Here is a 26,139-nt window from a genome sequence, read left to right as displayed (position 1 = left end):
AAACATTGGATACAATTTAAATGAAATTGTACTGTATTAACCATATTTGGATTAACTGTTAAATCGTTGATTTGTGGACAGGATGGTTCAAACCTTTAACTCCTTCTGGAATTATCATCTAAAATGGGAGCTGGAAGAACACCTCTTTATGTATATTGTTCTTTGCAGCTATTATGTAACAGAATAAGACAGGTGTGAACACAATATGGCCTCCAGGTCAAAGGCAGCTGGTGAAGCGCTTTCCTTCTATTTAACTACGTACTATTTTGATGGAAGCCAGGGCAAAGCAAAAGCTATATATGACAATCAACCTTTGTTTGGAGTGGGAAGTACACAATGTTATTAACTCACTGGCTTCTTGTATACCTCCGGTCTTGTCCTGCAGAATCATGGGACAAAAGCTCCAGCTCTGTCTGGACTGCTGTCTGGAAGTCTGTTCCTGGCAGTGGGGCTGTTCACACAACACGTTAACCCACACTTCAGTGGTTCAGTATTGGTTGGTCTGAACCGTGAGTTGTTTGCTGATCCGTAGGATAGCATCTTGTCTGAATGCAGCCAAGGTGGTTTGTTAACCACAGAATGTGGCTTATTTTCTCAAAACAGCCACCTTGAGAACCCATGGTTTGTTGTTGGGCTGTTCAACAAACCGTACTGCATGGTTAACAAGCTATCCTGGCTGTTTTCAGGAAACATGATAACCCAAATGTGCTGCATTCAGACAACATACTAACCCACAGTTCAAAACTGAATCCTCCAGTTTTGTTCAAAACTGAATCCTCCAGTTTTGTTCTGATTGATCACCCTACCCCACTTCATCCTGCGTCAATCAGGACTTGTTAATTCATAAATGATGCCCCCAATCAATTGTTGAGTGTGGGTTAGCCTTTATGTGAACAGTCCCACTTTGCCCCTCCCATTATTCTCTGATGTAATCTTCCCCCTCTCACACACAGGTGACTGGCCTTGGAATGAGTCACTCAGGAATGCAGCGACCTGATTGGTATATAATGGTACCAGGTGAGTCTACAGGGAAATGTATGCACTCTACCCTATCTTAGAAAAATATGTAATTTATTTGCAGACAACTGGCCACAACGTGGACATCTTAAATTTGTTTTAAAATGTTTTATATATCTGTGTGTTCTGTTTGTTTATATGTTTGTATGTACAGGATTTTTTACAATATATTTTTAGATTTTTAATCTTTGTAAACTGCTCAGAAAATGTTGGCTATTGAGTGATATAGAGATGTAATAAATGAAATAAAATCTTGTCTCTTAGTACTTTTATAGGATTTGAGTAGAAAGAAGCCAATAATTTTAAATTATGCTACAAGCTACTTAATTTGGGCATGTGTGGGGAGAACATCAATTTCAACATCAACTGATTATCCCTGACTTTGTATGGGTCATTTGTGTTTTAAGGAACCAAGAATCCTAGTTGATTTACTGCTGTTGGAAAGAAAATACTTATTAAAAATGGACAGGAGTGTTTTAATTAGTCCCATGATCATAGTAGTGAGGCAAATACCTGTTTCCCCCCTCAGTAACCAGCTATTTTAAAGGTGATAATAAATGCTGATAATTTGATAAGAAGGAAAAGAAGGTTGAAAAATAAGTTCATTGCCTTACAATGGGTTAATATATTTTGTGATGTACTAAGGAAACAATTTAATCTGAAAACGTTACCTAGGTTGTAGTGACTGCTTACTACAGAATCTTCCAAAACTCTGGGTTTCTATGGCACTTCAGATTTGAGGTGCTTGGGCAACTGGACAGTTCAACAAAATGCTTGCTTTAGATAAGTAGATTCTCTGTGTGTAAACAAATTAATCGAAAAAAATCATTGAGTTTTATAGAAGTCATAACTTAACACAGTATATCCTCATGGCTTAAATGTTAGCCTAGAATTATCATCTTTCCTTGGAAAGTGAAACCATGATTGTAAATCCATGATTGAGCATCAACCTGCACTAATTAGGACCAATTTGGCTTGATTGTGTATCAACCTTCATGAATATTACCATATTTGCTTGTTATGTTGCTGTACTTTTAAGCCTCATATATATAATACTAATGAACAAACCTGAGTGAGATCAGCTGATGGATCATTTCTTCGCCGCTTGGAAGCTAATGAATTTTCAGTCAGGGCATAAGGTTTGATGTTTTTAACTCTCCTTCATAGTTGGTCTCTATAAATTTACTAGATAGCTAAAGAATTCTTTTTATTATGCAGAAAGAATTTCCCAATCTGTTAACTGGAAGCAACTTAGGGAGTACTATCTCCTGTCGACACCCCCACGGCTCTTGACGGCACGTGGCGGTGAGTGCGTTATCCACGTGTATTCCATATATGGAATCTGTGCAATGTTTTGAATGTTCTTTTCTGGATGTTTGTTCTGAAAGTTAATTTTGTTACCCAGCCAGTTTATTTACTTCAGCATCGTTTATTTATTGACAGACGTGAAAGAGTATACATCTGAGGAAGTCTGAAATGAAATTGATTTGACAGAACGGGAAAAGTTAACCGGAATCCTGTTATAATTAATAATACAGTATATTAATCTGTTATATTTTATTGTCAAGGTATTACAAGAAGCAATTATTTGCCTTGTTTTGTCATCTTTAGAATTTTGTATATTTGAATTGGTCAACTTGATAGTACTATATAATATAGGAATAATTATTTTGACTCTGTACACCATCATTGTCTGACTGTATTGTTAAAATTGTTAAGCAGTTGTGTGCCTGTTGGCATTCCTGTCATTAGGGACATGTAGTACTGGCATCACTATCTCTCAGTCCTAACTCAGCCCCCACTAACTGACTTTTCCCAACTGCCACTAACTGCCCACCATTCTATTCTACCCTTAGCTGTCAGTCATTCCTCCATTCACTTTTCTGTTTCAATAGTAAAGTCAGGCTTTTACATAAAAATCATGAACTTTATTCAATAATTCTTGAATCTGTCTTGGAATGTTGTGGCTTAGTTATAACAGAAAAAAACAATCCGCAGCATAAAAAATCCCATCAATTTAAAAGGCCTTGGAAAATAAACTTTTTAAAAAAATCACTTGGCACTTAAAAGCCATTTCCCCAAGCCTGCCTGGGAAAAAGAAATCCATAAGCAGGGTACCCCAACTAAGATGGCCTGCTCTCCAGTAGACTTCCACCACACCTCCGATGGTATTCAAAGATTAACACGTTATTCAGGGACCTCGGTTTATGCCTACATTTCCCAGCATGCCTTGGGCAGGAGGGAAGATTTATCAGGCTGTGGCAGCCATCATCTGGAAGTGGCTCGCCATCCTCAGCCTGAAGGGAGAGTGCCTGGAGAGAGAAAAGAAACTAATTTAATTTGTTTTAAAGTTACCTCACAGGCCTAGGACCAGCCTACCTTGCAGGGTTGTTGTACGGGTAAGAGAGGGGAAAAAGAAATGAATTTAATCTGTTTAAAGGTTAACTCACAGGCCTAGCACTGGCCTGCTACTTTAAGATGATAACTTCACAGACATATATCGTAGGCAGCCCAAACAAGAGAAATGTATTATTTATCAAATAAATGTTATAAACATTATTCACAGACCCGAGCAACGCCGGGCATATCAGCTAGTAAATAAATAAAATGAATTAGATCGGATTAATACTAATCAGGCTTGCATATATCCAGCTTAAAAAATAAATAAATGGAAAAATTGCTCATTTGGCGTTCTCTGACAAGAAAAATCCATCAATAACTAATTGGTTAGTCATGACCATTGTCTAGGCTGGCTGGAGATGATGGGAATGGTATTCTAACACACCTGAAGGGCACCAGGTTGGGGGAGTGCTCATATAGAAGAATTAGAACTCAACTAAATATCAGATAATAACCTTTTTTAAAATCTAAAAGGCCCATTAGGTTCTATAATGGATGGGCAACTACTGGGCGCATTCACCCCACCCTGAATTTACCCAAATTTCCTTTAATAAAAAAATTTTTGGATGGGGGAAAGACATCCATTGTGGCTTCAAAGCACCAAAACTGTCAAAATTAGTTTTTTGTAAACAAGTTAATTTTGACCCTTTTGGTGCTCCATAGTCGTTACAGACACATTTTTAAAAACATGTAAAATTATTTTTTCAACACTACAGGAGGGGGTTCCAGGGGGATAAAATGGTTCCCAGACCCCCTGAAGTTCCCCACCCATTTTTATTAGGAAAAACAAAAGATATGAGTGACTTTAAAAAAAATCTTCAAAGATAGGAAAATAATGAACCTTAATAAAAATGATACTTTATATGTTATACACAGCCTCCAGCCTTTCAGGACTGAATACTAATTCCAGATTCATTCAGTACACTAGAAATCTTTCAACAGTTTCTTAGTAAATTCAGAACGAGACCTTTCTATACAACTGAAACCCTTTTACAGAGGTAATTTACAGACATTAAGCAATCAAACCTAAAAATTGCTTGGGAATATTTACTATCAGCCAGAGGCATTTTCCATCAGCGCTTCTGGAAACAGCTTATTTTAGGTCTGTGGCTTCAATTTTCAAAGCACTAGTGGGGGATGCTTCTGACATTTTTCAGCTTTGAGGCTCACATGATATAAAGCAAGTTCCTGAACCAATGGAACATTTCATACCACATGGACAGCAGACACTACATCAACATCTCGACAAACTTGCCTGAACAGTTCCCCTTCTCTCACCTAGCTTTTCATAATGTCCTGTATGTTTTTACTGCAGTTGTTTGCAGTTAAGAAAACATATTTTGGACAGGTCTAGAGCAGAAGCAATTCTGCCCAACTCTTATCCATGATCAAGAAACTGGAAATGGACCAAGGGTCCATCCACTTCTCCATCACCTTGTACCTCCCTCATGAAAATTCCCACCCCCAACATTAGCCATGTTGTTGTAGCAGTATGTCTACACTGACACTAATCACGTTTAACTTTTAACTGAATTTTGAAGCTAACGTTTGAAACTGGTTTACAAACCTTGGTTAATATTAACTATGATTAGCAAGATGCAGGCCTAACTATTATTAATGTAGAGAAGAGGAAATTTGCACAAGGAAAAGGAAGGGGGAAGTAGCTCACAGCCCGTATCCCGTTTCTTAACTTTCATAATGAAATTGGCATTGTGACATCTGCACTTGGCCATAGTTCTCAGAAAAGAAATGGTCGACACCAATTTATTTTTCTTGGTGCATAAAAGGAAAGGTTATATAATTTCAGATAAAAATGAAAAAATTGTTCAGGCCGTTTAAGACGTAATTGGAAATATAATACCCTGTGCCTGCTTACCCTACCCTGTACCTGTTTGCATTCTCTTCCCCTCCTTATTGTTTTACTATGATTTTATTAGATTGTAAGCCTATGCGGCAGGGTCTTGCTATTTACTGTTTTACTCTGTACAGCACCATGTACACTGATGGTGCTATATAAATAAATAAATAAATAAATAAATAAATAAATAAATAATAATAATAATAATAATAATAATAATAATATATATAAAAAATACTTGGCCAGAACTAGCTCACTAGTTCCTAGGCTCTCTCAATTTTTGAAGCATTTTGGTTTATGACGCGTAGACTCTCTCTCCCCTTCCATTTGGGACATCAGTGATTGTCATGATTAGAGTCAGGATGTTGAATGAACGGGCACATCATAAGGAAGACCTGGGGATGGTGCACACATACATGGATGCCACTTGATTTCTCATCACTTGATGAATGTGTGAACTGGCTCCATTTATAAGTACTATATTCAGGTGATGTGAAAATTCTGTCTGTGGTAGCTCAGTGATATCTGTAATGCTTCCTTGCTTTTGTGGGTTTGTATTCTTAAAGATATGAGCACCAATGGCAAAGTGACTTTCTCCCACAATTAAAAAAGCGAGAAAGAAGCATCGTCATTTAATGTGAGATTTATGTTCAACTCCGCCACTAAATTTGTTTATGGCAAAAAAAAAAAATTAAAAACTGCACACCTCTGTTTATTTGTATTTAAAAAGGGGTTCTTGCAAATGTTTTGAAACATCTAAGCAAACGTTGTTTGGTTTCAGTGGATTTTGAGAAAAATGTTGTAGGCAAAATGGATGAAATCACGTAAAGAAAAAATATTTCACTTATTTTAATAGACCTCAGCACAGGCTGCAGAAAGGCATTAGCACATCATTTGTTTGACTGTTGGCAGAGTGTAAAGACATTGCAATAGAGACCAAGCGGAAAGGACAATTAAGGGGTCATCGTTGATTAGAACAGGGCTTCTAATATTTTGAGTATATTTTCTGCTTAATCAACCCAGTTTATGGATTCGCCAATCACAGAACGTAAGTTTCAATCATTGTCTTCCATTCATGAAGAGGAATTTAAATTTGTGATATGCAGGTTTGTAACACTAATTTAAGTTCTTGCATTACTTAACTTGCTGTGCTGGTATTTGCAAAACTTGGCAAGCTTGAAATACCAAAAAATACAGTACACACAAAAACCTAAATTAGCTGTTTCTGAAGAAATTCCACCCATGAGTCGGTCACAACTCTAGATCAGGGGTCAAAATCTCTGAAACAAATAAAAACCACTGGCAGTGTGTGAGTGTGTGTTTAAGTTGAAACAGTCAAATTAAAAATCAAAGGCACATCACTGCAGGCGCAGCAATGTGAACAGGACCTGCAGTATATCTGGTTGCTTTGATAGACTACCTGCTGGTGGAGAGTCAGAGGAACCAACATCTTAACTTGGGGGACAGGGCCTATATGTAGAATCCAGTTCCTTGGGGTAGAAACTTGCTGCAGACCTCCTTGTTCAACATGGGGTGGTCGAGGACTGAGGCGGTGGGGCTGCATCCCTTGTGCTTGTGTTAGTCTACCTTATTCAGGTATATCACAATGCCTAAACAGGATTCAAATCAATGCAGAATTGACCCCACCCCCAGCTTCCAACTCCACCCACATTTGTCATCCCACCTCAAAGCTGCCAATAGTGCATCTTAAAGCTATGCTGAGTTTTCAAGTGGGCATGAAAGTGAAGCAACTGCATGAACATGCTGAATACTGCCCAGATCCACTCAATCCATGTCCTAATTTGGTCAGACAGATCAGCTTTCACACTGAAGAGTTAAACTGGCATCAACAATAGTAGCAGATGACTTTCACAAGAATATAAGAAGTGTCATGCTGGATCAGACCAAGGGTCCATCTAGTCCAGCACTCTGTTCACACAGTGGCCAACCAGCCATTGGCCAGGGATGAACAAGCAGGACATGGTTCAACAGCACCCTCCCACCCATGTTCCCCAGCAACTGGTGCACACAGGCTTACTGCTTCGAATACTAGAGATCACAAAACTATCAGGGCTAGTAGCCATTGATAGCCTTAGCCTCCAGGAATTTATCCAACCCCCTTTTAAAGCCATCCAAACTGGTGGCCATCACTACATCTTGTGGTAGTGAGTTCCATAATTTAACTATGCACTGGGTAAAGAACTTCCTTTGATTCGTCCTGGATCTCCCTCCTACTTTCAGAAGTTACTTGGTTGACTGGTCAATTTATATGGGGGTTGACTGTGTTCCATTTGCTACACATTTAATTAGAGTAACTAGGTTGTATCATAACTGAAACATCCAGGACTGAGGACATAAACACCCTCAATTAAAACTAATCCCTTTCAAGGCTATGACAAACAACTAAAGAGATGCAATACCGGATACTGAGTTGCTGTATTAGTACATCCACTAAATGCCTAGCTATATGGCTGAAGTGATATAAACAATAATGCTCAAGGAAGAGGAACTTATTCATTGTAGAGGGAGAAGAGAACACCACGTCAACTGTTCAGCTCACACCAATGAGTAGGAAATGGCTAACGAGGCTTCATAATGAATGCAAGACACACATGCAAGCAGGGACATGTGCATTGGGGTGAATAGTGTGATTTGCTTATGGAAAGCAAGAACTGTTAGCCCTTTTAATTTTCAATGGGTTTTCTTGAGCAAATGAGAAATAAAAGGCCCAAGCCTAGAAAATAATTTTTAAAACTTTGGAAACATATGCTTGGGGCTACTTGGCTTGTGGACTTACCAGCTTAATATAATGCATTTCTAACCTTAGAGAACAGCAAAATGTCAAAGAGATTAGAAGTCAGGGATCGTCCCAGGTTAACCAACTTCACAGAAAGAGGCAAGGGAGTGCTAAGAAGCCGCAATTACAGAGGAATGAAATCTAATTTCTCACTGAAGCCTTATGGGGGCAAAAAAAATGCTGTTGGAAAAACATCAAGGATCCTCAAGAAAATAGGCAAACATCCTGTAACATCAGAAATAAAAAAATAGGTACCCCATTAGTAAGTCATTTTATTGAAAATAATAATAATACCATATTGGACGTGAGGTTCTGAGCTGTAGAAGCACAGAAAATAAGATCTTATTCAGAAAAGAGATGGAATGGATTTTGAAGTTGAAAGTTTCAAGTCCTCATTGAAGGTCCCAATGAGGAATTCGATTTCTTTCTCTAATATAATTGAGGCTTCTTACTTTGGTGACACTCCCTTGACTCTTTCATGAAGTTAACTCTGGACAAGCCCTGACTTCTTATCTCTCTGACATTGCTAACACCTTGTGTGAGAGGTTGCCAGCAACTGTATGTAGGTTATTTAATCTGCTGCCTTCAGCAATAACTTCGCTTGCAAGTTATTGAACATATGAGACATATCTTCCAGAGTACTCTGAAGGCTGCTTTAAAGAATGTAAGTATACATAAGCAATCATGCAATTTGTATTAATTTTATGTGTTATCTTCCATTGTTTTATGCAAGGAATTTAATTGAATGTATTGACTGTTTTATAGCCCCTGAAGACGGCCCCAAAGAAAATCTGGGCTGAAACACACTAGGCTTTCTTAAGTAAAAAGCTATCTTCCTACCATCCTGTTCTGTCTTTATGAAGGATCTGAAGACTGGAAAGGATCTGAAGACTGACTTCAGTGTGTCTTTTCCTATTAAACTTATGGGGCTCCTTCATACATTACTGCACATGCTTCCTGTGGCTCCTTTTCATACCAGTAACATTTAGAAACCTGGTTTCCCAAGTGGTTACGTGCACACTAAGGTAAGGGCCTTCTCTGCTGTGGCACCCTGGCTGTGGAATGAGCTCCCTAAGGAGGTTCGCTTGGCACCTACATTATATGCTTTTAGATGCCAGGTGAAGACCTTTTTATTCTCCCAGCATTTTAAGTCTATAAATAAATTTTAACTTGGTGTTTAAAATTTGTAATTTTGCATTGCTGCTGTTTTTATCTGATTGAGCTTTTACATTGTATTTTATATTATGATTTTGTACTGTTGTTTTATACTTTGAATGGTTTTAATTTTTGGAACCACCCAGAGAGCTCTGGCTATTGGGCGGTATAGAAATGAAATAAATAAATAAATAAATTGCCATTTAGAAAACAATCAGGACCTGTATTTCTCTGGTGTAAAACATAGGAGGAAGAGGGTAAATTACTCCAAAGGCCACAGCATACCAGTAAGTTATTATTTAAGACAGGAGACCAGTGAGTAAGACTGTGAAGAGAAGTATTTTGTTGTTTTCTATTCCCACTCACAAAATTAAGTACGTTCTCCAACATTAATGTTCTCCAACAGTTACTCTTCCAAGATCAAGAACATCTGTTGTTCCAATGAAATGCCGGAGTGTTCATGTCTCCATTTTAAAATTAATCAAGTATACAACCTCATGAGGCAGTATCCCAAATTTATAGAATATTACTCCAATGAACTTGACAGAAACTGGGAGTGTGGGGGGTATAGTTTTTAATACAGATTTATACACCACCCTTCCATATAAATATTTCTAGATGGTTCAGAAAAAGAAATAAAAACAATGAGTTCCTGCAGTAAAATCTTCCAGTGTAGAGAGTTTATCTTCAGGGATCCTGCCACCCTATTCCACTCCCTCTCTTGCGTCCAGTTTCCCTCCCCCTGCCCCCATCTAAATGTCAGTCAAGATTCCATGCACACTGACCATGCTCAGTCTTCACTGGCTTGTTATGTGGGGTTTTAGATTTCAAATTGCTTTTTCCTCTCCACTGGGCATCTTTTTAGGGCGCATCAATATTCCCTCCATCCTGCTTTCTTTATTTTAATGGTTTCTTTGATTTATTTGTTATTCTTTATTTATTTACAATATTTATATACCACTCCCCATTCAAAATTTCAGAGAGGTGTGCAAGATAAAATAAAAACAGAATAAAAACATATTAAATAGATTTAAAAAAGAAAAGCAAAATACAAAGTAAACCGTGGGTGGATCGATAACATTTTCAGGAGGTGCCAAAAGGAATACAAAGTTGGCGCCTGCCTGGCCCCCAGAGGCAGGGAATTCCATAGTAGGGGGGCTACCACGCTGAAGGCTCTTCCTCTGGTGGACTCCAATCGGAGGATAGGTCTATGTGGAACCACCAGGAGCATGCCCTTAGATGACCTCATTGACCAGGCAGGTTGATAGGGGAACACTGCAGCATAAAATCTTCCCTTTTACTTAAAAATAAATGAATAAATAACGATAATGAGCAGGATAAGCAAAGCTATTACCCTATATCCCTCTTGTCTAAATAATATGTAGACAGAATATCATGTTACCCTAAATTTAAAAAAAGTTATTTTAAAAAAATGATCTGGATAAGTCATTATTCCTATACATGTATTTTCTATTTGCTCATATTTTGTTTTCTATTGTATTTGACTGTGGAGCATTTGTTTAGCAATTCAGTTGCATTAATGGGACAATGCTCAGTTTTGAAACACAACATATTATCAAGATATGGCAGCAGCAAAAATATACTGCCCAAGGGCAGGGCCTAAGAAATAGAAAAAGGTACTTTCAGCAAGAGCCAAGGACAAATGCTGAGAACACACAAACTTTTTAATCACAGGTTAGTACAAATGACTAACACTAATGCAAGATAATTGCCTTTCAATACTAGGGAGGGTTTGCCCCTCCCAAAAATTGAGTTCAAAACAAAGTGCAACTCTTTCAAATTGAATCCACTGTTTGATGACAGGGATAATTTTGATATAAAGAGCTTTGTAAGTTTCTTTTTCTTTTCCTGTTCATAGAGGCAGAAATTAGTGCCATGAGCAGGCCTGGGTGTATGCTAAAATTCTATGGGACAGAATAGGTGCAGAATTCAACTTCCTAAGACTCAGCTTTCTTTTTCTTTTCTTTTAAAAAGCAAGTTGCTAGCCCTCATGGCTGTGAATGTATGCTTTAAAGCATTAGGCCAATGCCAGCTGAAATATCAAAAACCAAGTGGGGCGTGTAGTGGTGGTGACTAACCTTTCTAGTGGTTGGGGATGGGCTTTAGTGCCCTTCATAGTTACCTATCCCTTCTCTGTGACAAGCAAAAAGCAGACTTATCAAAAAAATAAGATTAAGCTATTCAGATTTATAGAATCCAGCTTTTCTTGGTACAGAATGTGAACTGACTGTACAGTGTAGAAAGATAGTCTAGCAAAAGGATGTAGAGCCCTGAGTAAGTAGCCATCTCTATCTTCATTTTTCCATCTATAAAACAGTTCTCATGATGATCTACCTTTCAGGAATATATGAGACAATGATTATTGCAGTCAATAAGGAATTGTCATACTAAGGATTATGTCATGCAGTGCAATCCTATGCATGTCTATACAGAAGTCAGCCACACTGAGTTCAATGGGACATTCTCTCAAGTAATTGTGTTTAATATTTCAGGATGGAAGGATCAGTCCATGACAGGTTCACATGTGTTCTAAAGTCCCTTCTGTCTCACTTCTGCATCATTATGGTAATTCTTTAAAACCTTATGAAAATTCACATAACTGTAATGCATTTTCCACAAAATATACACTTTTGTATCTATTTTTCCCTGAAACCTTTCTGAATGCATTTTGGTATGATGTTTGAGCCAAGGACTGTATTACAAAATTCAGAAAAGTTCAAAAAACCAAAGATAACCGCTTTCTGCCTGGAAAGTGCAAATTTGCTTGGTTCATTTTGAAATGCAGACTTAAAATCCTCAAGCACTCCTATTAGGATTGCAGCCTAAACTGACTATATTTCATGGGATATGTCCCAACATATATGGAGAAGGCATGTAGTCTATGCCTGGCCTTGAATGGTGTCCCTGATCAGGACTGCATTCTTGGTTTTTGTTACAGGAAAGTCAGCTAGTTTCCTATTAAAGAGATAAAAAAAATCAGCAGATCAATACAAGGAACACAAACATAAGCACTCCCTCCTCCATTGGAGTGGAGACACCTGTCTCAGTAGAGCACCTGAAAAAGTTCCGGATCTGGGCAATATCTTTTTTTTTAATCAGAGCAAGGAGAGATCTTATAATATTGGGAAATTATGTTCAACACCTACAATCTGTTCCACAGTTGACTATGCAGAGATGGTTGCATGTTGTAACATGCATACAACGATCTGCTACTGCATGCAAAAATCCGTGGATTGGAATAGCATTAACTTCCTCCCAAAACCATGCACAGGAAAACATCATTAGACCAAAGCAGCAGCTCTTTCTTCTTCCCAAATCACATTGTGATAAAGGGTCAGTAAAGACAACATAACAGAGTAAAGTTAGTGGGAACATACCAGAGAACATTCCACCTTCCCAGACCTTGTTAGGTGGCGGAAGAAAGGATGGCTTTTAAAGGGGGGTGGATAAATTCCTGGATGAGAAGGCTATCAATGGCTACTAGCACTGATGGTTACCTCCAGGATCCGAGGCAGTAAGCCTGTGTGCACCAGTTGCTGGGGAACATGGGTGGGGGTGTGTGCCGTTATACCATGTCCTGCTTTGTTGACCCCTGCTCGACAGCTGGTTGGCCACTGTGTGAACAGAGCACTGGACTAGATGGACTCTCAGTCTGATACAGCATGGCGCTTTTTATGTCCTTAAGCTCCAATTTTTCTGGAACGGCATGTCTACTTTGCAAATGCCTCATGTTGCGTGAATGGGGCCTGCCCCACAGTTTGAGAACCATTACATTAAATAGTTAATGTCAACTGCTGGGGAACACAAGTGGGAGGTCGCTGTTGTATTCATGTCCTGTGGTGGGTTTTCCATAGGCATCTGTTTGGCCTCTGTGAGAACTGAATGCTGGACTAGAAAGGCTTTTGGTCTGATCCAGTTTTTATAACCTTAAAAGGTCTGATGCAGCTCTTGCTGTGTCTTTAAAAAGTAGCTTAGCTAATATTCCTTATGCTAAGTCAAAGTATTCCTTCTATACAAATAACGAAGGACAATTGTGTTTTCAATACAAGGAATTTCCACATGCGTTTGTTTTACTAAGTTAACACACATCTAAAGTGCATGGTTTGCCATTAGCTATCTCAAACATGGGATGAAGAGGGGAATGAAAAGGATTACTTTTATGTGATCCAACTTCTTATATATTTGAGAAACCTGGCAATATATCTAGAAAGATTTCTGACGTATGCCTAGACTCTATTCAGTAACTTGCACTAAAAATTCACACTTACATTCAACATTAAGATGTATAAAAATACCCATTGAGATGTTTTCTATTTATCATGAAGGAAGTTTGTTTATTTACTAACAATATATTTTCAAATTTACATTGATAAATGACATCATCAAAAAGTAAGATTGAGATTCAAAAATGTTGGGCCCTACCGTCCTAGGCCCCTTAATCCTCAAAGTAAAATTGATTATAAGTTTCTTATCCCCAATGCCGGTATTTTTCTCCTAAAAGAATCATGTGTCTCATTTCAATGCTAGGACACATAATTAATATCATCAGGGTTAACTGCTTTTGGCAGCAAGTTACAGCAATATGGAGTTTAAGTACTTCCTCAACTCATTGTATTCGTCCAGCACAGAAAAGTCTTCTTATGTGCATTTATGCCCTGAGGTACAACACAAAAAAACTGGACACAAACAACATGTTATACAGAGTTCTATGAATCTCGTGTTGTGGGGGTGAGGTAACTCAAAACAGCCTAGGTACAAGGAAAGTCTGAGGGGAGGAAAGTTGCACAGAATCATAGAATAGTAGAGTTGGAAGGGGCCTAGAAGGCCATCGAGTCCAACCCCCTGCTCAATGCGGCTGCCCTTATATAGACAGTTTGGAGATACCGAATGTCTCCTATTAATGCTGATCCTTAAAAAATAATCAGTTGGAGATTTTTACAACTGCAGCAAAAACGTAAGATCACTACAGATTCTTTTTATGGGTTTTCTACACTGGGATGTGATGGAGCACATCTGATAATTTTACACTATAGGTTTACTGCAGGGACATGCATGAATGTTTTCTCATTAGTAACTCCCAATGAATTCAAGGGGATTTGCTTGCTAGTAATTGTGCCGAGAATTGTAGTATTAAGTGACAAAGAGTGTCTCTTGCTAAGCAGTCTATCTGCACAGAGGGCTTAGTAGCTCAGGCAACAAAGCAAAAATGACCATGTCATCAGTTTCCTCACAGTTATTGGAGCACCATGAACAGTTTAGAAGTCAATCAAAATCAAAGTTGATACAAAATTAAGTGATGCAAATTATCTTTGAAGGACACACTAGAGAGAGAGTTTTTAAAGCATTGACAGAATCTTGAAAACAATAGATTATACTTGCTCTGGTGTAATAGTTGCAATGTCAACAGACTGAAGGTTGCGGACTGGGCCTAGAGCATCCTCTCGACAAAGCTGTGTCATGACAGCCCCAGAAACCCCGACTGATTTTAACAATGAGATCCAATTCCTCTTCCATTAAGGAGCATTGTTCCTTTGGTATCAAACAAGGCACTATCTGCTTTCTGGCAGAAACTTCAGGAAGTGGGATGTACAGACTCTTCACTAGTCTCCTTCATGCAACTTTATCAATCTCTTGTGGCCAGTTCATTGCTTTTACTAGTATGCAGTCTTCAGAATTTAATTTTTGTGAACTGCCCAGAGAGCTTTGGCTATTGGGCGGTATAGAAATGCAATAAATAAATAAACAAATTCAGAAGAAGTTGTCACTCCATCTAATTGGAGCAGGAACTCGTTTTTTCTTCTTGTGGAAGATTCAAGTTCACCATCTCCATGCTGGGACAAGAGAGGATTAATGAAAATTGCTGCTGGCGTCGGACCATCTTTTTTCTGTCACCTACTCACTTGGAGACCAGTGAAGAGGCACCAATACTAAAAAAAATGTGGATCTAGATTGCCAATCAGAGTCTTCCCTGTCCCAGGAGGTCCAAAACAGAAGAATATCTTTTGGAGGGCGTTGCAAGCCAGTAAAAATGTCAGGTCTCAACATAGGCCACACTATTATCTCCTTGAGGGTTGCTTTTACAAATTCAACTCCAGCAATGTCATCCCAGTTTATTGGAGGCCAACGGTCCATGGTCTCATGCATAGTAAGTTCTATCATTTTTGGTTCAATATTCTTTAACCATTCATCTGTTGAATGAGCCAGTTCTGTAGTTTCAGTCCCACCAGGTTTGCATAGCATTTCCATGTTTCCATTTCCATCTTGTTTTGGCACTGAAGGGACAAACTTTCCAAATGGATCCCGAGATCTTCCAGCTCCCAAAGACTTTTTTGTACTTCCATGTGTATGATAGGGGACTGGTTTTGGCATTTCTTCTGCTGGCCCACCCAGAGCCGTTCTTTTGCAGTTTAGAAATCAGATGCTGTTCTCACTGTTTTTCCTTCTACACCATGTAAAGTTCTTTCCTTCAATGTTAGAAGACTTATCAGGAGTGAAACCAGAAGATATATTACTACTTTCTTCACTGTACAAATGTTTTCCTTTTTCCCAGGTTGCCCAACCCTACAGATTGGGTGGAAGAGGATGAATTTTGCCCCAAATTAGAGTTACTCAGGGGTATCACAGAACTATTAAATGCTGATTCACTATTTGCAAATAATGGGGCTGTGCAAGAGGAAATACTGGATGCTTCACATATAGGCACAGATGAAACAGAATGTAGAACTCCTGCTTTGGTTGAGGAAAGCATAATACCATTTTGATGAAAGTTCAAAGCAGGGGGGAGGGTCTCACAAGGATATGTGGTCCCTGATTCATACAATGTGATGTGCCAGCCCCAAGCACAGATTCACTGTCACCACAGCAGAAAGCGAGTTTGGGAAAGAAACAGAGGCCTTATCAACGCTTATATCTGTTTGTACCTTCAAAGAGCTTTGGAACTTTTTGCCAACCTGCATCATCTCTTGCACACACTTCAGTTCCATCACATTACTTGTTGTCAAAGCAGATTGCCACTTGACACTGTCACTTGCTGACACCTTGCCAAAGTCAAAATGTTTTTATGAAACATTGAATGTTTGAAACATTGAAAATGTTTCAAGCCAGTCTCTGCATTGTCAGAGTCAATCACTGCAGAGTACTTTTCAGCGTATTTTTTGAACAGGTAATTATTATTTATTACATTTATATACCGCCCATAGCTGAAGCTCTCTGGGCGGATGACAACAGTTAAAACAGTGAACATTAAAAAACAAATATACAAAATTTAAAACCATAAAAAGCATAACATACAGACAAAAACAGACAATATCCGTTTAAAACAACTTCTGGGGTCAGTTAAAAAACTCAGCATATACAGTTAAATGCTGTTAAATGCCTGGGAGAAGAGAAAAGTCTTGACCAGGTGCCGAAAATCATAGAATCATAGAATAGCAGAGTTGGAAGGCCATCGAATCCAACCCCCTGCTCAATACAGGAATCCATCCTAAAGCATCCCTGACAGATGGTTGTCCAGCTGCCTCTTGAATGCCTCTAGTGTGGGAGAGCCCACAACCTCCCTAGGTAACCGATTCCATTGTTGGCGCCAGGCGAGCCTCGTTGGGGAGTTCATTCCATAATTGAGGGGCCACCACTGAAAAGGCCCTCTCCCTTGTTGCCATTCTCCGAGCTAGGCACCCGGAGGAGGACATCAGATGTTGAGCGTAGTGTTCGGGTAGATTCATTTCGGGAGAGGCGTTCCATCAGGTATTGTGGTCCCAAGCCGTGTAAGGCTTTATAAGTTAAAACCAGCACCTTGAATTGGGTAGTGAAAACCTGGGAGATGTCAGGGTTTGCCCCTGCATATTGAATGCATAAACTCTGTGTACAATATGCATCTGCCTTCCATTCTGGTGTACAAATCTCAGTGGGAACATCAAAGTAATTCTTTTGCCATTCACTCAGGTGTATGTCACTGTGAAGGTGGGAACTTTGCCTCTACCATTAGCTCTTGGGGGCAGTCATATAACAGTACTTTATGAATTCATTACTTAAGATAGCCAGAAAAAATAAATATATCTCTTGATCAAGTATATTTGGATACAGAAGCCAAGCACAAACGTTTGCACACTACAAATGCACATAAGACACAGAAATCTGGAACACTTTCCATTAATACATACATGATTTCTAATTATATGTGAATCAGTGTCTAACTATTGAAGATTATCCATGTGGCATTTCTACCCCCACCTTTCATTTTTCAGACCTATACTCTCAGGTAAATGGGTATACACAATTAGTAAAGAGTAATTGTCATTGAACACAGTAATACTAGCATGCATAGGGTTGCTTTGTTACTACTATCAGATCAGAGTGCATAAGATTACAAGGTTACAACATTTGGGGGCTTTTAAGTTTAGAGTATGGGCGGACATGACAGATATGCATAAAATTATGCATAATATGGAGAAAGTAGATGATATATTTCGTTGTAGATCCTGGGATAATCCCATAAAGCTGAATGGTGTGAGAGTCAAGACAGATAAAAGGAAGTACTTCTTCATATACAACATAGTTAAACTATGGAATTCACTTCCACAATATATAGTGATGGCTACCAATTTGGATGGCTTTAAAAGGGCATTGGATAAATTCCTGGAGGATAAAACTATCAGTGGGTACTAGGCACAAGCCAAAGGCCACATATGGCCTCAAGTATCAGAGGCACCATGCTGGGGAACATGAGTGGGTGGGTGCTATTATGCTTATGTTCTACTTGTAGACTTCCCATAGACATCTGATTGGCCACTGTTGGAACTGAATGTTGGAACAGATACGCCTTTAATCTGATCCAGCAGGGCACTTATGTTCTTATGTCACTAATATTCAGAAGAATTGCAGACACAGACATTTTCTTGGCTGCACCCAAAAAGCTCACTTAATACAGAAGGTATTAATTAAAATTTTAATTCATAAAGTAAGTGCTACAGGATTAATTATAACTATTTAAAGGGAGTGGATCGGAGTTTGGAGAGCTAAACTTGTGTTGTTTTGCACTGTGATGTCTCTTGATCTAAGCTGTAATTTGTTTACTTTTTTGATAGTCAACTTCTATAGGATTACTCAGTTGCTTCCTTTTAGGTTCTCAACAGCAGTTCCCTTACGCAGCTGTTACTGTAGGTGTGTGTGTCTTTATAGTTTTGCCTTTTTAATAATCACTATCGTTGTGATTCTAAACCCTTTCACCGAAATGTGAGACAACAAAGATTTGCTGTGCATTCCAAAAAGTTTTTATTCAGTGACAAACAACAACCTCTTCACACCTAAATCATTGACAAGGCTAGGAGCTATCCTCTAAACTTAGTTAGCCAGACGATGCAAGGCAGTTGCCTATCAACTAAATGGATGTTTTTTCACTGCACCTGACAGGTTCTTACTGGACTCCTCCTTCAGGGAAGATCTTCTGGACCCAACTTCTGAAATGCAGCTAGTCTGGCAAACTGCCTTCCACCTCCTCTCAACACCACCTGCTTTACCCTGTGGTGGACTCTGGGATCTGTCAATTCCGATGCTCCCTCCCCATCCAACAAAGACTGAGTTCCCAGGGGGGTGGAGGGGGAAGACAATCTCTGAACCTAGGCCTCCTGTTCGATAAGTTCCTGGGAAGGTTCCTTCCTGACTCCTGGATCGTTTGGGGGAATTTCATCCCCTGCTCTCTGTCTTGGCTGAACTTCTTTTAGCTCTGCCTCCGAGTCTGACTCAGTATCTGAAATCAAACTGGGGAGTCCAGGCCCATCCTGACAATTATGAAAAAAAAGCAGTATATAATAATATCCACTAAGGAGCGAAAAATATTTTAAACAAGGAAACTAAACACCTTTCCAGAGATTATCAATATCAAGCAAAATACATGTGTAGCATTGGTCATTTGCTGTGAACTGTCCAGCTGTCTTCCGTTGAGACCAGGGCCTGCCCTACAATCAGGCACAGTGAGGCAACCACCTCAGGCTGCAGATACTGGGGGTCAGCATGCGAGCTGTTCCGTCTAAGCCCCCTAGTCATTCCCCTCTCTTGGAAGTCAGAACTGTGTGTTCCACCCAGCCTGTTCTGCACCCTCTAAATTCCTCTGCTGCTCTCAGGTGTGGCGGAGAACACTACCCCATTGCCACTAAACTGCAGTCCAGATTCAACTGCCAGTCCAGTTGGCTTCTGTACATGAAATATGTGTGCATGTGTATGTGGGGGGCAGCAGGGAGAGGGGAATTTTGTCAATTTGCCTCAGGCAGCAAAATATCTTGGGCCAGCCCTGATTGAGACTGTGCTTCTGTGGCAGCAATATCACATTTTCCAAGCACTGGGTGCATATCAGGGAAAAGGCGACTCTTCCCCCGTAGAGCACATTCCTTGTTATTGTGGATTAAATCATGCAATTTGGATGTGCAAGTGTCAGACTGGACATTGTCTATATAACACGAACAGTTATCAGCAACATGGCTCCCCATCCCCCATTATCTTTTTAAAATTTGGGCTGCTATTGTTTTCTAAGTATTAAGAGATTAAACATTCCCACACTGTAACACTTCATCATGATAATGGTAATCTAGCCTCATTTACCAAGCCTGTTGTGCTTGGATTAGTTCACAACATCAGCACAAATTGCGATACTGTGCTGGCTAAGCACTCCTTGCACCCAGTCCTATATACTCTTTGGCTAGACAGCACACAGGAGTAGGCCTCTATGTCTGAGAGTATGGTCAAATAAACACGGATATTGTTACAGAATACCAAGCACTTCTGTTGTATTCTTTGCCAACTGGTTATACAGCCCCCAAATCACTGAGAATGGAGAAGGGTAGTTTACATCATTACCACCATGCCAGCTGTACTACAATCAAAATTGTGCATGCCCACCAAATCCTTAGCTGCCTTTCTCCTCTTTGAGCAATCCCATAAATGAAATGGTTAAAGAACCGTTATTAGTTGTTTAGACAAATCTGTGTGTACTGAAGTGAATGGTTGATCGAAGGTTCTTACTTTGTATCAAACATTTTTTTCACCTTATTTATCAGAATATCAGACGCGACATATTCAATGCAGATTAATTCCTTCTCAACACCGTTCAACTGCCCTACACTCCCGTCCATCAATGTGGTTAAAAACTGTTTTCCGTCACCTTTTCAATGCAGGCTTAGAGGCAACTTGAACGTTTGAGCTACACTAGTTACTGCAAAGACACAGTCAAGAGGTGGTGACATGAAATACAATGGTGTGATATTGTTTACCTTGGCTTGCAACCTCCTGCCATTCTTGGGTCACTGTGCGGTTGTGCTCAGCTGTGTACTACTCCACCCATCTTTACATATTGTACTGTAATTGTTTATGCAGCCCCTTATCATCAGGGTAAAAAAAGAGGTGAATCAAGAGCCACACAAAGACATTTTTCAGTGATTTCAAATTTGGATTAACTCCTTGCTTGAACAAGCTAACCAGAAACAAAACAAAATCAACAGCTCCAAGAGAAACAGATCATAGAAACAAGCTTTTACAGACACAGCAATTCATTTTTCAGCAGGTTAACAGTTCATTAGGAACTTGCTTAAATATTAACTTATCAAAAGATTTCTAGATATTTCATATACTTCGCACAATATGAAAAACTAGTAGATGTAGATCAGCCACCTGGCGTTTCCTTAGAGGAACAATTAAGAGCTCCTAAAACATCTATCTAATGTTAGATAAACACAATGTAACATTGAGATAGAGCAGAAAAACTTCATGTTCAGCTAATATATAATAACCTAAAGAAGATATGAATTGCCTGTAATAAGATGGTCACTGATGTATCAATAACAGAGTTAGAACTCCTTTAGCAGGAGAAAAATATATTTTTTATTTATCATCACAATGTGCAACTGAGAAGACAACCCAAGCATTCAAATCTAACTTTTTGTGCTCTAAGGACCAAATGAACAATGTCCATCATCATACAAAGCAGGTATCATCATCATCGATTAGAAAACTGTGGTTAGGAGCTACTGGAGTTCCAGAATAATGGCGCCACCTGCTGGAAGAATTCAGTGTCTTGTTTTCTTCCTAAAATGACTAGATTGTCTGTTCTTTCCCCACCCAACATTTTGATTTAGGATTTTATCACATCCGACTCCTAACCTCATTCCAAGGAGCTCAGGGGAGTGCTATAAATAGAGTTATCCTTTTTTATCCTTGCAGCTCCCTTATAAAGCAGGGGGCATCCAACAAGCTTCATGGCGGTGGCAGAGATCTGAACCCACATCTCCCCAACCCAAGCTCTGAGTTATTCATTAATTTCATATATATCTCACCTGTTTGCCATGCAACTTATGGAAGAGTACATGAGGCTCCCAGGTGGCCTTAGGCCCTGACCAGCCCCATGACCACCTAACTTCAGCACGGTGGCAGTGTCATGGGCCTTCAGACTATGCCATGACGTATCTGGATGTTGCTTACATATATTAGTTGACACCTCCTAACCTGGAGATTTCTCTCCCCCTACCCCACCCACCCTCTCAAAACTAAAAGATCTCCAAGCAAATCAAAAGCTTCCTCTGGTCTCCCTTTTTTCTCACCAACTGTGGAGTGGAGCTGCAGGAGGCAGCAGAAAGCTGGCCTGTTGTTCCATTACGGAGACCAGAAAAGATACGGCTGTAAATTTATCGCTGGTTTGGGCCAAGCTAAATGTAACATTTGATACGCTATTGCATTCAATGGCCACCAATTTCTGTTTTTCTTTTGTTTCTTTTTTTGGCAAGAAGGTGCCAGGTCAGCTAAAGGCAGGTAACGGAGTAGCATTGGTAGGCTTGGTGAGTTGGATAAACATTCACACTTTTATTTTCTGGTTGCACAGAACTGTTACAAAGTTGCAGGATTTAATTACCACTGACAAGTCATCGAAACACTTTTGGAGGAAACTATTTACCTAGCACTTCTTTTTAATGGGGGTGGCCTGGTTGTGGAATGTCCTCCTAAGAGAAGCTTGCTTGCCACTAAAGTTATGTTCTTTTCTGCACCAGGTGAAGATCCCCTTCTCTAAAAAAATTAATTATTTTTATTTATTTATTTATTTATTAATTACATTTTTATACCGCCCAATAACCGAAGCTCTCTGGGCGGTTCACAAAAATTAAAACCATCATAAAACAACCAACAAGTTAAAAATACAGATACAAAATACAATATAAAAAGCACAACCAGGATAATTTAATTTAGATGATTTAAAGATCTTCAGTATTTTTAGTTTGCTGTTCTAATATTTTGCTGCTGTTGGTTTTAATTTTATTTATTTAGTTTTATACTATGTTGTTGTTGCTTTTATTAGGCTTGATTTTTTAGAACTTCTGTTCAAGTTTTTATGTGGCTGGATCCAAATTTAGACATACCTAGAGTGGACCCACTGAAAGCAATGGATCTTTAGTCAGGACGTGTTTGTTCCATTGATTTCAATGGGACTACTCTAACCATAACTAAATCTGATTCTGACCCAACTGTGCCCCAGTGCCAGTATTAATGCCATTGCATCACAATAGGCCACTGGATTCTGTAGATCAGTGGTTCTCAACCTTCCCAATGCCGCGACCCTTTAATACAGTTCCTCATGTTGTGGTGACCCCCAACCATAAAATTATTTTCGTTGCTACTTCGTAACTGTAATTTTGCTACTGTTATGTAGCAAAATTATGTAGCTCGGTTCCTAAGACCATCGGAAATATGTGTTTTCCGATGGTCTTAGGCGACCCCTGTGAAAGGGTCGTTCGACCCCCAAAGGGGTCGCGACCCACAGGTTGAGAACTGCTGCTGTAGATCATCAAGCCTGGCTCAAAAGATAGTTGCAGGTTTTTTGCTTTGGAGATGCTCTCCAGTTTTTGTTGGAAATTAACCCACGACATTTTACACTTCTAGTAATTAAACATATATAGAATATAAACAATAGGCTACAGTTAAATCTACTTATCTGTGCAGCATTGGTTGCTGTGTCTGGTCTGATCCTCTGCTACATCGTTCATGTTTGTAGTTGGGAATCACACTGATAACATGACTATTTTCCACTGTGAAGATGCTGGCATTGGAAGTCACCACATATTTCACCCAACCATGTGATTTCCCTTACAACACAACATTGAACTGGTCCAGGTAATATTTTAAACTGATAGAAAGAGCAGGATAGATAGATAGATAGATAGATAGATAGATAGATAGATAGATATCACCCTATGTGTAAATTCAGTAGATATGAGGCACCCAAAGAGCAGCATGCAACGCTGTCTCAGTCTTAGAAGTAGTAACATTTAGCTAGCATAAACCAACGCTAGCACAATGCCATTAGCACTTACTAGGCAAAGGGGGAAAGTGGCGAACTGCCCTGCCTTTTCCCTTTGCCTGGCAAGAGCTAATGATGTTGCACTGCCGTTCGTTTACACTAGGGCAACACCATTAGCGTTAGTGTGCGACAGCACTGGATACTGCCCAAAGATTCCTTCTTTACTGATAAAACCAGAGTCTAGCCATGAATTATTTTAAGAACTTTAAATAAATTACTACAAAGGTACATATATTCTCCAGAATCAGTATGGTAGAAAGAAAAATGCTACTAGAAAATTCTATGTCCTAGACTACATAAATCTTAATAATTATAAATAGTAATACCCCCTGGGATTACAGTTCCTTCAACATGAAACATTTTGAACCAAATTTCATTCCTCTCAACTGTCATATAAAATTACTATCTATCTGGTTATCAAGACAAGCTTCCAGGCTTGTCTCATGTGCATCAAAGGCAAAATGGCAACATAAGCAGCCATCAAAAGCACTGCACTGAAGAATGATGTGAAAACAATGATTTAGTTAAGAGACAAACTTTGGCTTTTTCAGTATGATGGTTGGGGGGGATCTAGGGCAACCATCCCCAACCTGATGCCCTCCAGATGTTTTCAACTACAACTACCATCATCCCTGATGACTGGCTATACTGGCTGGGGCTGATGGGAGTTGTAGTCCAAAACATCTGGCAAGCACTAGCTCGGAGAAGGTAGAGCTAGGGTATTACAAGGACAAAAGAGAAAGGATAAAGTAATTTCAGGGTTGTTTTAAAAAATATATATAACGTTTTCATGTTTTTCTTCTCCCCTATGAATTAATGAGACATGAGCTCTTTATGGTGTATCCAATTGTTTATTGTATATGGTGCAATGGAGAAATGCATGCCTCCAAAAATAGCCTGTGCTGGTGGGATATCTGCCAGTGCCATGGCTGGAGACACCACCTCTCCATTAACCTTCCAACGGTGTTTTGTGCTGCAAACAACTGTGTGTATATATGATAAAGTCTAAAGAATTTAAAAAAAGCTTGGGTACAGCATATGCTTAGCAGGTTAGCCGAGCATAGCTGAAGGTGGGGGCAGAAGGGGCATGAGTGGCAGTAAAATGCTGTATAACAGAGATCCACCAAGAAAGAGGACAAGGAAGGTCATTAGAGAAGAGCAGATGATTGGGTGAATGTGGAACAAAGCACCACAGAGGTAAGAATTGTGACAAGAAAATGATTGTTTCTAAACTGTTAGCAGAAAGATAGTTGTGGTTCTGCAACTGCGGATTCAGGGGGAAATTTGAAAGCAAGGCAACAAGCATACTTCCACTAACTGCTAAAATAACCAGTTACCAAATGTTAGGCTGCAATCCTATGCCCACGTCCCGAACAGAAAGACCCACTGAATTCAGTAGACATGTACAGGTTTGCACTGTGAATTAATCTCCCCTAGCCTTTAACACTAGAGCTCTACAAATGCATTAGGATACAGTATGTATTTAAATAAATGTGAATTTTCCCATTGACTTCAGTAGAAATGTCCTAACAGCTCAGTTTTCAAGGGAGAAATTCTATTTGTCCATGCAACTGAGCTTTGTGACCAATAATAAAAATTTTCTAAGTTTGCACCACTTAGAGAAACAGAAGTCCTCCGAGATATTTTATTTATTTATTTTATTATATGTTTATACCGTTCAATAGCTGAAGCTCTGTGATATTGCTGTGAACTAGGCCATTATTTACCAGATCCTCTTAGCAGGAGTGGGAAACTTTTTCTGCCCCAAGAGCTGAACTGGTTCTGTGAAAGTGCATCAGGGGCCACAGCCTGGCATGCACCCCAACATGATTGCTTGGACCCCACTCTCTCTCTCATACACACGCATACATCTTACCCATTTGCTCAACCACCCATTCCCACCCCGATTCACAACATGCTCACTCTAACACAAGTAGCCTGTTGCCTTCTCTCTGTTTCACTAGTCCATTTTGCTATCTAGGCAAAAGTTCCGCAAATCAAGTGAAATCCTTGCAGATCTTAGAAAACTGATGAGGGTAACAAAGCTGGTTATGGAACGAGTTGGCTTCTTGAAGTCACTGTCTCAGTCCAGAACCCGCTTTGCTCACTTCCCTGATCAGGGAAAGGTGAACCAACAGAGCTGTGGCCTTGAGGAGCCATCCTCAAGGTCAGGTCAGGAGCCGCTCTCATGCTTCCTCTCCTTTTTTCTGAGAGGAGGAGCCTCTTAAGTGGGGAGTCTCAATTCAGCCCATGTACTGGAGGTTCCCCATCCGTACCTTACAGACTTGTGCTGGGCACCATACAGTGAAGAAGTGGTGAGTGGGAGAAGCAGAAAGAGGATAGCATGAAGATGATGGAATTTAGAGATACATTGCCTCCATTAAGCTGTCACAAGTAACAGCTGCTGATAAACCTATCCTCCATGAATTTCTCCAATTCTTTTTTAAAAATCATCTAGGATAGAGGTCATTAACCATATCTTGAAATAGTGAAGTTCATAACCTACTGTGTGAAAAAGTAATGTACAACATTACTTTGCTCAGTGGCCTGAATTTGTTT

The 26,139-nt window shown here is 39.5% G+C and overlaps 1 protein-coding gene and 1 pseudogene across 2 annotated transcripts in view; both read right to left on the bottom strand.

Moving 5' to 3' along the window:
• Positions 1–26,139, bottom strand: part of LOC134400790 (cytochrome c oxidase assembly factor 1 homolog) — a 76,565-nt gene that overhangs the window by 22,856 nt on the left and 27,570 nt on the right. The gene's annotated exons all lie outside the window — the stretch shown is intronic.
• LOC134396444 (fidgetin-like protein 1) overlaps positions 14,618–26,139 on the bottom strand; it is a 59,627-nt pseudogene continuing 48,105 nt past the window's right edge.

Source organism: Elgaria multicarinata, chromosome 1, assembly GCF_023053635.1.
Source record: "Elgaria multicarinata webbii isolate HBS135686 ecotype San Diego chromosome 1, rElgMul1.1.pri, whole genome shotgun sequence".
NCBI lineage: Eukaryota > Metazoa > Chordata > Lepidosauria > Squamata > Anguidae > Elgaria > Elgaria multicarinata.
Note: the sequence above shows the minus strand (reverse complement) of the source record. Positions and strands in the feature narration are given on the sequence as shown.